We start from the raw sequence: 12,117 nt of genomic DNA on the forward strand, positions 1-12,117 counted from the left end.
ACCTCCTGTCACCAGATTTTACCACATTTTGTCTGTCCCCATGCAAGAGTTCTTGTGTGGTCTTTGAGGAGATTCCCACCTTTTGAAAATCCACTGCGGCTTAAAGCTGCGGCGAACGCCACTCTGGATCTCTGCAGCGCAGCGGCTGAATAGGACCCGTGTCACAGGAAGCCCGACCCATACAGCTCTAATGACGCAACAAAGGCTGTGAAGGAGGATTAGGCCAGTTTACACAGCCCCTCAATACACCTCCACTTTACACTTTCTCCCCCGGCCTCATTAACTGGGCGTACTGTTTGCGTAGTGGGACAGGCGATGCAGGGATGGAGAGGGAGAGTTAGAGGACAAAGGCTTATGATTTATCTTCAGAAAAGAGCGAGGCACAAGAGTGATATGACTATTTAGTTTAGTGTCTTTTGAAAAGTCACTTGAAATGAAAAGCCCACTAATCATGGCGTCCTCCAAACTTGTTGAGCTGTCGGCATATGAATGAAGGAGGGCTTCTTCTGTTTCACGGTGCCGTTTTTAAAGCAGTAATCATAAAGAAAGGGTCCTAACTTTCTAGATTCACATTAGACTGTATAAGTACCAGCTTATTTATCTCAAGATAAGGGTGTTATTCAACCAGATGTCATCTTGAATTTGAAAGAAATTGCTATTCTTCATGCTTTGGTATTCTGGAGAGTAAAACATAGTTTTCGTTGCCAAGTGTGTCTGTAATGTACTGTTGTGGGAATAAGCCCCAAAAATAGGGAAACTGTTGGGTGTTTCACAAACAATCTCATCCACGAAGTTCATTGAGGAGTTGAGTTGTTTTTGAGCTTCAGACTTTATCGCCCGATCTTGCTCAGCAGATGGAGTTTACCCTGTTGTCATGGTATGCACACATTTCCATGACATCTTGAGATTTAAGTTTTGAAAATTAACTTCAAACTGGTGAGAAACTATATTCCCAAGGTCAAAAAAATACTTGAATTCTCAACTCATTGGATTTACTTTCCCTGTGTATGAAAAATCATTCAAATGGTTAAAATGGTCAGTTTACATGAAAGAAAAGATGACATGCTGTTACTGCGACCCCAAAACAACAGCTAGGGGTTGGTATCATTTTATTTGTACTTACAAACACCGTCAAATTACATTAGAAAAACTCAAAAACGCATCTCTGAATAAACAATCGACTGATTGCACATCATTTGCTAGTTCTGTCTTAAAGCCTGTGTGCAGATGAGAGACAACGGAGCGGTAGACAAGTGGTCTGAATCCTACAGCGCTGATGAGAGTTGGACCTCCCGCTGTGGTTGCCAGATTGGCAGAAACCCCCCATGAAGAGAGTGCGTGTCTCTGGGCCACCCTCCCTGCCACGGCTACCATTGTAGTGATAGATTGTTGGATTTGATCTGCGTGTCGCCTCACATGTCGACTGTGAACTTTGTAGAATAATAACCGTTATTATGGGAACTGCGTAAGACTTGTTGCCAAGTGTGAGAGAAGCTGGTTCAGTTTGCTGTAAACAAAGCGTGGCCCTCCTTACACCTCAACGTGTTCTGTTATCACAGCACACGGATCAGGCAATTATTCTGTGAATACTTTATTATGATGTGGCAGGGCACACGGCACTTGTCTTTGTTCACGTGTGAATTCCTGAGCTGTTATCGTCAGAGTCAGATTCCCTCTATGGAGGGGTACGGCTGGGTGTTCTTTTATATCAACAGCTACTCAGTTTCAGTCATTAACAATCAGGCTGGGGCACAAGTCTGGTCACATCACCAACTATATCCCCGTATCGCCCAGCAGAAGGAGAGGCCTTCTCATTCACGCCGTGCCAAGGCTTATCCGCTCATCGCAACGTCACAAGATGCAATACAATGTCACCTCGACAATAGAATACACAGAAATAATATGGCAGATTTTATGAGCTACCGAAAATGGAGAGAGAGAGAGAGAGAGAGAGTGAGTTCACTGACAGTTGCATCTCTGGCCCGGTAGAGTTACCTCTGGGGAGAGACGGAGGGAAGAGAGGCGAGAGTATGGGAGGGAGGCGGAGAATGCAACATGTTTTAATCTCGGCAAACAAAGATGTTGTATCGCTTTTTTTCTCCCTTTTGTCTCCGAGCGCCCGAAGGGGGAAAGAGGTGTTGCCTTTTTGCGCTACTTTTGTCCTGTGGCCGGCAGAAAGGCCTTCTGGGAAACTTGAGTGGGCAGGCGGAAAAGCGATCAGCAGCATCAAGTGTCGCAGTGTTTCCTCCGCTGCTGTTTACTTTTTGTTTATTTGCAGAATGAGCGACATGGACACCTCCGTAGCCTCTCGTTCTTCCCACCGCTTTGTCCTTTGTCTTTATTTTCCTCCTCAGCCTGCCAAACAAACTTCATCATACGCTCACATGGAGTTTGTTTTTGTTCATCAGATTCTCTAGGACACTTTATTTTGTATACAGAATTTTTTTTTTTTAGACTTCATTGTTATTTCTCTGTGGACGTAAACAGCATCCATATAAAATTCCTGTCATCTTTTTCCGATAGTAGCCTACAATTAATAGCCTATATTTAGAGACACATTTGAATAAAGTATTTTATTTCTGTTGCAAGTGTCTGGATTTTGGTGTCCACTTTTTTAGACGCTGGTTTATTCTTTCACCTGTATGGCCCACTGGTAGAAACCATGAACATTATTGTTTATCTAAAGCTCGTCAATGTCCACTAAATCAAGCCCAGCAGCATTCAAAGTTAAGCTAGCTCCAGCAATGCTCTCTTCGGAATAGTTTTTACAATTCTGAGTTCTCTATACATTACAACTTCTGTGCTAATCTTAACTCAAGGTTACTGTACTGCAAATGTTCGAAGGAGACTTGACGATAATATGGCTGTTATTTTTCATTTTTTAAGTTGTTGAGAGCTCTCTAGATTTTTGCATTTTAAGGACACATATGTGGTCAGACCTTATCCATAAAATAAAGATTGGAATACAACACAAACACTTCATGAAAAGGCTTTCAAATAGGCAGAAATTAAATCTACTATTCAATGGTAGAGAAACACTCATGTAAAAACAAAGTAAAACTGCATTACAGGAATACTGACAGCAGCTACAACATTACTGGCCATACGGCCATTACAATGGACTACCACAGTAACAATATTCACATTTAAACACAGATAAAAGTAAAATACCATGATAGAAAAGACAGCTCGAGAGAGTATTTGCTTAGATAGACAATGAGTGACAGATTATTTCTGATAACATCACCCAAAGACCCACATGCACTATACAGACTATAACTATTCAAAGGCAAAATGTTAAGCACCCAACCCACCCTTTAATCTGTCTCATTCAAGAACCGCACATCATGTCTCTCAGTTAAATGGTTCAGGCCGAGCAGGTGAAAACATCTGCGGCATTATTCAAAGTGTGTGCTTCAAATGCAGCTGGGAAGTCACATCGCCTGTAAACGCCATGTCATGTGTATCTCATGAGCGGAGAGCAACATGTGTTCATGTTCTTTCCACAAACTGAATGCAATAACACTCTCAAGGCTGAAGAAGCACATGGAGCAAAGTTGAACCAATAGTTGTTGTTTTTCACCAACTAATGGGTTTTTCACATGCCCCGACAACAGTGAAGGCTCTATGGAGGAAGCAGACAGAAGGACTGAAGGTTCAGTTTGCTGTTCGCTAAGACACAACGACGAGTCGTAACTCTAGCCCGAGGAGAAGGAGCGCTGATGTATTTAATTCATGGGGGCGGGCAGATATCTTTACCTGGTGACAAAGATGTACTCAGTCAGCCTTTGTGAAGATTCATTAAGGATCTAAAAAGATAAAGCACAGGACAGGAAGAAGTCAGGGATACATTTGCTTACATCTTCAGTACGATATGCTGTAGTGCCTAAAGATATACTGTCAGCTGTTAAATGAGGCAGTAGTTGCCAAAATAGATCCAGCACATGACTATTTATCCTGCTCTGTTTCAGGGTGTCTGATAATCGTGTTTTTGAGAATTTTCTTTTGGGGAATTACCAGTATTTCAATACAGTTAATTTATAATTCACACACTACACACATAATCCCCTGCACTTAATTTAGAAAAAGCCATTTTGATGAGGGCCTGAGTAGAATTTTCAATTAGGTTCCACTGAGATGCTTTAAGTTCACCATAACAGCCTCTGAGCAATAACTACAACCCCGACCCCACTGAATAACTCAACATGAGAATAAATTGTATGTTCTGTACTCATTTCATTAATAATACACAACTAACTTTCATACCGGATCCCTGCTCCCTCCCAACATAATCATACATCTATTTTTAGGTACAGGCTTTTAATTGGCATGAATATTCCAATGAGAGACAAAACAGTGTGTTGAAGATGGCAGCGTAAACAGAGAATTTCCAATATAGTACATTAAATGTACACATGCATCTTCATCATCACCTTAGTTTTGGGATGGCACAAAGTAAATGGCTGGCTTGTTTAGCGTATAGAAATTTCATGTGAGGTCATTTTCCTGGTGTCTGCTTCATCACAGGGTTATTTTATATTGTTCAGTTTGTGTTCGTACATAACTTGACTATTTGATTTTATTCATGCTGTCCTGGAGCTTTTTCAAGTTGGATTTCAATCTTTCAGTCTTAAACACAACAATATGTTCATTTAGATTAAACTAGATGATAAAGCAGGGTGTGATTTTAGGATGTGGCTACCATGTGATTGAAAACAGCCTTCCTACACACACTGCACTTCACTACATTGTTTACTGCACGCTTGCAATCATAAAGGTTCGCTCAGCTTCTTTCTGATAGATAGATAGATAGATATATACTTTATTAATCCCCAAGGGGAAATTTGTCGTCACAGTAGCAGCACCAATAAACTAAACACACGAGAATAAAATATAAAATATAAAAAACAGGGATGAAAGATATAGATGTATACAAGTAAAATATAAAATACAAAATGAAGTATATATGTATATAAAATGAAACATATATGTATATATATATACACACACACAAACAAATATAATACAATGACTGTGCAAAGTATACAAAATAAAATATATATGTATATATATATATACGCAACTCTGGTTGCTGTTGCTGTGCTAAGAAAGCTATTGCTAATTTATTAAAATGTATTTTGACGTAATGGACTCAGCTCTCATAACCATCAGCTCTTTTTTGGAGTAGTTCATACACTTTCAGTTCAAAGTTAAATAGAAGTGGATGGTGTGACAGCTCATAAGCTACAGCTTTCTCCATTGTTGACTACGCAGCTCCCTGCTCCCCCAAGGTCAGGACAGTCGAGATGAGTAACGACCAGAAGGCATTCAAAGGTCCATTCTCCTCAACTCCACATAACAGTTTTAAATACTGGTGTGAACGTGCCTTTATATGCATTTCTATAAAAACAATGACATGAAAGAGACCACGTGTGTGGGCATTGGAAGTGAAGCTGCTGTGTGGTGGGCTCTGCTCTCCGGTCCCTCAGTGATGGGCTGGGATGTGACAAGCTGCCAGCTCATATGGTGTTGAGCCTGAGTCAGTGAGCTCTGGTCTGCCTCAGTCTCCAGGCCCGGACCCCTTCAGTTCAACCCTCCTGCATCTCCTCGCTCGCTCGCTCTCTCTCCCTCCTCACACACACACACACACACATCCTCTCCCCCAGCCTCATTTGGACCATTAGGGCCAAGACAGGAGAAGCCTCGTTTTTCGGCACACACCCCACTTCTCCTCTTTCATTTTCTGTCATCTAGTTTCTGACGCCTTCCGATCCATTCCTCCATCTCGCTGCTCTCCGATGCGGACGACCCGTCGGGACTAGTTGTTGACGGGGGAGTTAACAGAGCATTGTGATGGTGTTTAAAGGGTTACAGCTCTATATGTCTGTCTGTCTAACTTGCTGGCTCCATGCCTTCCGGTGACGAGCCTTTTTAGGCCATCTATCTATCCATCTATCTATTTATCCATGTATCTATTTTTCCATCCATCCATGCATCTATCTATCTATCATCTATATATCTATTATAACAAGTGAAACTCATTGTGGAGTTATTGTTGGCAGACTCCGTCCTATTATATTCCAGGCCTTTATTATTCCCAGTATCTCTCAGGGAAATCATTCTTTGTCAGACTTTGTCTGAGAACAAACTCTTTTGTTTCTTAGAGTGCAGTCACACAAGAAAGACTCAAATTTCTCTTAATCCCATATCAGAATATCAGTGGTAAGAAATTGAGGCTATGAATATATGGGATGTGTCAAATTATTCATGTTAATATCACTTACAAGAGTTTGTGTTACAGTGTACAAAAACACCCAGTTTTCCGGTCTCTAAAAAGTTTTCCATTATTTTACAAAATTATTGTGGAACAGCAGTAACTTTTGTTTCAGTTTACAGTTAATATCCTAATCATCTCCTCGGAAAGACCAACTGTTTGTAATTCTGTGGTCAGCAATAACTAAAAGCGTGACAATATTACATTAGCAAGTGCAAATTTACAAATTAATACCGACGTCTTATGTCGTTTTCCTTACATATCAAATTACGTAATTCTATCAGTGGAACGATAATAAATGATTAGAAATTACAGAATTGTCCTCTACGTGGATGTCCAGAGTGAACTGTAGAAGAGCTAACTAAGCAGATCACATAAAGAGCACCTGATCTCCACTAATGAAGCACAGGAAAACAGATAGTCGAGACATTTTTCTGAAAACATGAAGGGTGACTTATTTTCCTTCAGAAATACGCTTTTAGCTCTCGCCAAACAAGACATCAAAGCCTTGGTGGTCTCACAATAGATAGTGCAACTACTTGCCCCTATCTAAAACGAATTTATATACAGTATATATGATAGGTGTGTTGATGTGGAGAAAACACGAAACGACGAGGTGACGGAGCGAAGAGGAGAGCGAAGGGTGGAGATCTGTGGAGGAATGGCGGAGAGGATGAATGAACCAAAGGACAGAGGGGGAGACCCGGGAACATCACGACACTGTTTGACATCATCGGGGAATCAGCCTCAGGCCAGAGCGACTAATAGGGGTCTCTCTCTCTCTCTCTCTCACTCTCATTCCTCTCTCTCTCTCTCTCTCCCTCCCAATCTCTTCCTCTAGCTCACAGATGCACACACACACACACGCACACACAAACACCACAATCACATAAAAAATGCACACTACATCACAGACATGAATGTATGCATGCTTCAGTACTTGGAGCTCTACACACAGACACATGTGAATACACATGTGCACAACAACGCACACACAGCTGAGCCGCCATGTCCAATCCAATAAGGTTTTCATTCAGAGTTTAAAATAACGAATAGCTGAATCCATACATACTTTTGGTGGAGCGACGTTTTCTTCTTAATGTCGGTGCAAAATTGGACTGCACAGATTTTTTTGTTGCACTGGAATTGCAAACGCGATATGTGTAGCATGGTCCTACACACTCTATTTTCCCGCTGCTTCACGGGTAAACTAATCTTAATTACGTTCATGTAACTGTTGATGTGTCATCTGCGAGACAAATGGGAAACCGTTTAGGTCCTCTATCTCCCCCTGTACCTTGAAAGCTACACCACTTGTGTATCTCCACAGTCTTTGAGGGGAAAAAAGGATTACAGCACCACGCTTATGAGAAAAGCAAACTCATCCCCACCAGTATTTGTTGTGCTCCGCTTAATCGAATTCAACTGCTAAAACCCCTGTGACAGCAGCTCCTATGCTTCAAGCACTAAATCATCGTCTTACAGGGAAACGGCAAATAAAATAAAATAAGCAGAGTGAAGACAGAGAGACAGAGGAGGTAAGGCATCCAGATGAAAAGAGATGGATGTGGGATGGAGAGAAAGAGAAAGGCAGGAATACAGTCGAGCAGTGGTTTATCTGGTGGAACCATCAGAGAGGCAGTGTGTTGACTGATGTAGACAGCTGGACATGGATTTCTTAATCTGTCTAAATAGGATCTGCCCAATGCAGGCTTTTCTCCTGAACAGCAGGCCCAACACTGGGGTTGTGACAGCCAGACGACAGCATGAGACCTCAACACTCGCAGATGACACCACTGCTGTCTGTCTGTAAGTGCATGTCTGTGGGTGTGAAGGAGTATGTGCTCGCATCCGTGTCAAGCAGAAGAGAGAGAAAGTCAAACAGTTAGACATGCAATCAAAATATCTGGAAGTTTTGAACTTGAAAAATGTCAGATCGACTTTGTAGTTTACTTTTCAGATGTCCATCTCAAGCCAGACATTAGCTGTGATACTGTTTGTTGTGGCCGGGCTACGTTCAGGTGACTCAACTATGATGTAACTCTGAGTAATCAGGTTTACATTCAAATGCAACCAAGTGTCCAGAAAATCTGTCAAATAAATAAAAAATGATTGCATGTTTTTATTGGCTACTGTTTTTCAAGAGTTGGAGGTTTTCAGATAAACAGTTGGTGGCGCTAATTCTCTAGTTGGATGCCATTGAACCTATAGCAGAGGAAAAAGGAAGGATTATGTATCATTAACGTCATGATTCTTCTGTTCAGCCTGTTTCCATTGCACAATGTCACATTTATTTAACTAATTCTAAAGCATAGAAGTTTCCATACTTTTACGATAAACCACATTTCCCAAGTAGCCGACCCCTTCCCACTGCAAATACTAATGTAACAATGAAAGATTCACTTTGTTGTTCCTCTGGACCTGTGACAGCGAAAACTAGATTGATGTAGCTCCCCTGGTCACGCCTTTTCATTATCATGGAAGAAATGACGGAAGAAATGACGGAAGAAATGACGTGTGTCCAAACAAATTAAAAAATATAATATTTAAGTATATTTACGTATGACATACTATATGATTAATACAATAATACATTCTATAATATAACTTTTATTGACATTTTCTGACATACATTACTATACTGTGACGTTTGAACGCTTTTATATGACATACCTAACTTTTCATTTATTAGAAGCTTACTTGCTATACTATGACTGTCTTTGGAAATACTCCACTATAACTTTTTGTATTTTTCGATATACTATATTATAACTTTATGACTTTTTTTCGACATTCAATGCTAATATGTATTTATGAATTTCATGGCATACTGTATTATGTTTTTTCTAAAACATATGAACTTATTTTAGATATACTATACTTACTCTTGCACTAAATTTTTTATGAAATACTATAATGTGATTCATTCATGATATTTAAATGTTGAACTATAATCTGACTGTTCCACGGCGTGGATTTGTTTCTACATACTCTATAATGACTTTGGATGCCTCCTTTCAACATAATTTACAATGACCTTTTCATAACAAACTATTTTATTTAGATTTTTTTATGGCTTACTATAAATGTCAAATATATTACTAGTATATCCCATAAAAAAGTATTGTATCGTATATACAATGCTTTTTATGATTTTATAGAATAATAAGATTAATTTTTCTGACTTTCTTGGCATACTTTATATAGTAAGTACTATCTATATATATATATATATATATATATATATATATATATATATATACAGGACTGTCTCAGAAAATTAGAATATTGTGATAAAGTTCTTTATTTTCTGTAATGCAATTAAAAAAACAAAAATGTCATGCATTCTGGATTCATTACAAATCAACTGAAATATTGCAAGCCTTTTATTCTTTTAATATTGCTGATTATGGTTTACAGCTTAAGAAAACTCAAATATCCTATCTCTAAATATTAGAATATCATGAAAAAGTATACTAGTAGGGTATTAAACAAATCACTTGAATTGTCTAATTAACTCGAAACACCTGCAAACACATTTTCAAATGTTTGATTTTGTTTTGCTGTTATAAATCTTCTTTTTAACTTGGTCTGAGGAAATATTCAAATTTTATGAGATAGGATTTTAGAGTTTTCTTAAGCTGTAAGCCATAATCAGCAATATTAAAAGAATAAAAGGCTTGCAATATTTCAGTTGATTTGTAATGAATCCAGAATGCATGACATTTTTGTTTTTTTAATTGCATTACAGAAAATAAAGAACTTTATCACAATATTCTAATTTTCTGAGACAGTCCTGTATATATATAGATATATAGTACTTCTTTTTTTTAACACAATGTCCTCTGTCTTTTTCATGGCATACTATACTATAACTTTTCCAGTATTCATATAAACTGCTTTTAGGTACATGTGTAAGTGTTTTTGTTTGTGGCGTGTCGTTGACTGGGTGTGTCAGCCTGGCCTACTGTCAACTCTTTCAGGCTAACAGGCTCTCGGGCCCCCGGGATCCAGAGACGGTGATGGGAACGCTGTTTAATTGGGGTAATCGGAATGCTTTTAGGGACCTGCTTATTAAGAGAAACCCTTCTCATATACACACACACACTCGACCTCAGCTTGGACAGACAGACAGGCAAAGTGACAGCTCTGCCTCTCGCCACCCAATGCCTCCGCCCACAAGACCCGAATCAGCAGGCGGGGATGCGGTGTCTGATCATGAATGTGTGCACCCCTGAGTGTGTTTAGAACGATGACATTCCAGTAACACTAACGGTGTTTAACAATACTTAAATATGTGATACGGGGCCTTTGCCTAGAGATGGAGACAGGGTCGTGGTAGTGGTGAGGAGAAATGACGACCTCTGGACATTTTTCACAAATTTGTTCATTTAAAAAAAATTAATGCAGGAATATAAAAACATGTTAATTGGGAATGTTGCTATAGATCTCTAGTCAACATAAAATATGTGTTCAGAAAAAGGGTAGACTGATCTTTTATAATGTCTAATCTACTTGTTCAGTTTTTAAAGCATGTTACAGTAAATAAGTGTGGCATTGCTTAATCCTCTTCAAAAGGTTTGCCTTACTATAGTATTACTTAAAAATATACACATGCTCAATGAGCATGCTCAGTGTGATCTAAGCTTGCATTAAACAACAAACAACATGCAACAGTTCTGGAGATTGGAGATTGGATCGGCAGTTGCTCGCCCCCCAGTTTTTTTTTTTCTCGGACGCTCCGTCCGCCCACAGAAACAGAACTATCTCTCTCCATTTTTTTTCGAGGCGATCACCCAAAGCGACGCCCGGCGGAGGGAGAGCTGAGGCGGTTGTTAGGCTGAGAGAGAGAGCCAATCACACTCCCCACCCACACCATTTACTGGCAAATGTACAGTCTTTGGACAATAAGCTGCGAGCTACAGGCTCGTATTCAATTTCAGGGAAACTGAAACTAATGCATCATGCATCATACGGGATGATGGAGGTCGGAGGAGGAGGACATCAGCCATCCGGGCAGATTTTTTCTTCACACCGCCCAGTCACAGAGACTCTCTCAACTCTCTCTCTGGGGGGGGGGGGGTAATAAACAGATCTTGGGTGACGTCTCTTGTGCAACTCTCAATATCGTCTGTTCCCCGGACCTGCTCGGACCTAACCTCAGTGGAGTACCTAATGCTCGTGTACCATTCATGTTGGCTACGCGGGGGCTGTCAGTACAGTTTCCGTAAGCATGCATTCCGCCTCAAGGAACAAATGCTGAGCCAGCGAGCAGGAGGCGAAGCACTGCGGGCAGAGGCTGCTTTCATGGGACTCTGCTGGCTGCTTGGGACTTCAACAAAGAACCAAAGTTCTACAAAAAGAAACAACAACACCGGAACACACCTCAAACAAGCAACACGACCCTTCCGGACACTTCCGCTCGGATCCTGCTACCGTCCCTCCCGCCCTCCTCCAAAGCCACCGCCCGCTCCAAGCTCCCGCCTCACTCCCCACAGGCCTACTCAGCAACCAACCAGCGCCCACCAAAGTGGATAACCAATTCGAATCCAGTCGGACCTGGTCTATGCTACTGGACTGTTTGAGCTGACTGGGTTCAGATGTGAGGTCACGTCAATCGGACAACAGGCAGTCAGTGACCGTCAGTCATTCACCGGTTCATCAACAAATGAGATTGTGACCTTTATCGGTTCTTCGATTCGGTTTATCAAACCGAAGGATAAATGACACTGCACGCTGCACACCGCCTTAAATGGCGAATAATATTGACTCCGGGAATGGACGCGAAATAGCGAACGCGCCGACCTCGGCTAGACCATCGTCAAAGAGGGGGAGTTGGAGAG

The 12,117-nt window shown here is 40.6% G+C and overlaps 1 protein-coding gene across 4 annotated transcripts in view; it reads right to left on the reverse strand.

Moving 5' to 3' along the window:
- Nucleotides 1–12,117, reverse strand: part of trpm6 (transient receptor potential cation channel, subfamily M, member 6) — a 141,798-nt gene that overhangs the window by 31,938 nt on the left and 97,743 nt on the right. For 3 of the 4 annotated variants that reach the window (XR_008832286.1, XR_008832287.1, XR_008832285.1), the window contains exon 38: nucleotides 3,760–3,809. The gene's annotated coding sequence lies outside the window, so the exon portion shown is untranslated. Of the gene's footprint in view, nucleotides 1–722; nucleotides 3,626–3,759; nucleotides 3,810–12,117 lie in introns of those variants that run through there. The other variant, XR_008832288.1, reaches the window with a different exon arrangement.

The sequence above is a fragment of the Pseudoliparis swirei genome, chromosome 7, assembly GCF_029220125.1.
Source record: "Pseudoliparis swirei isolate HS2019 ecotype Mariana Trench chromosome 7, NWPU_hadal_v1, whole genome shotgun sequence".
Taxonomy (NCBI): Eukaryota; Metazoa; Chordata; class Actinopteri; order Perciformes; family Liparidae; genus Pseudoliparis; species Pseudoliparis swirei.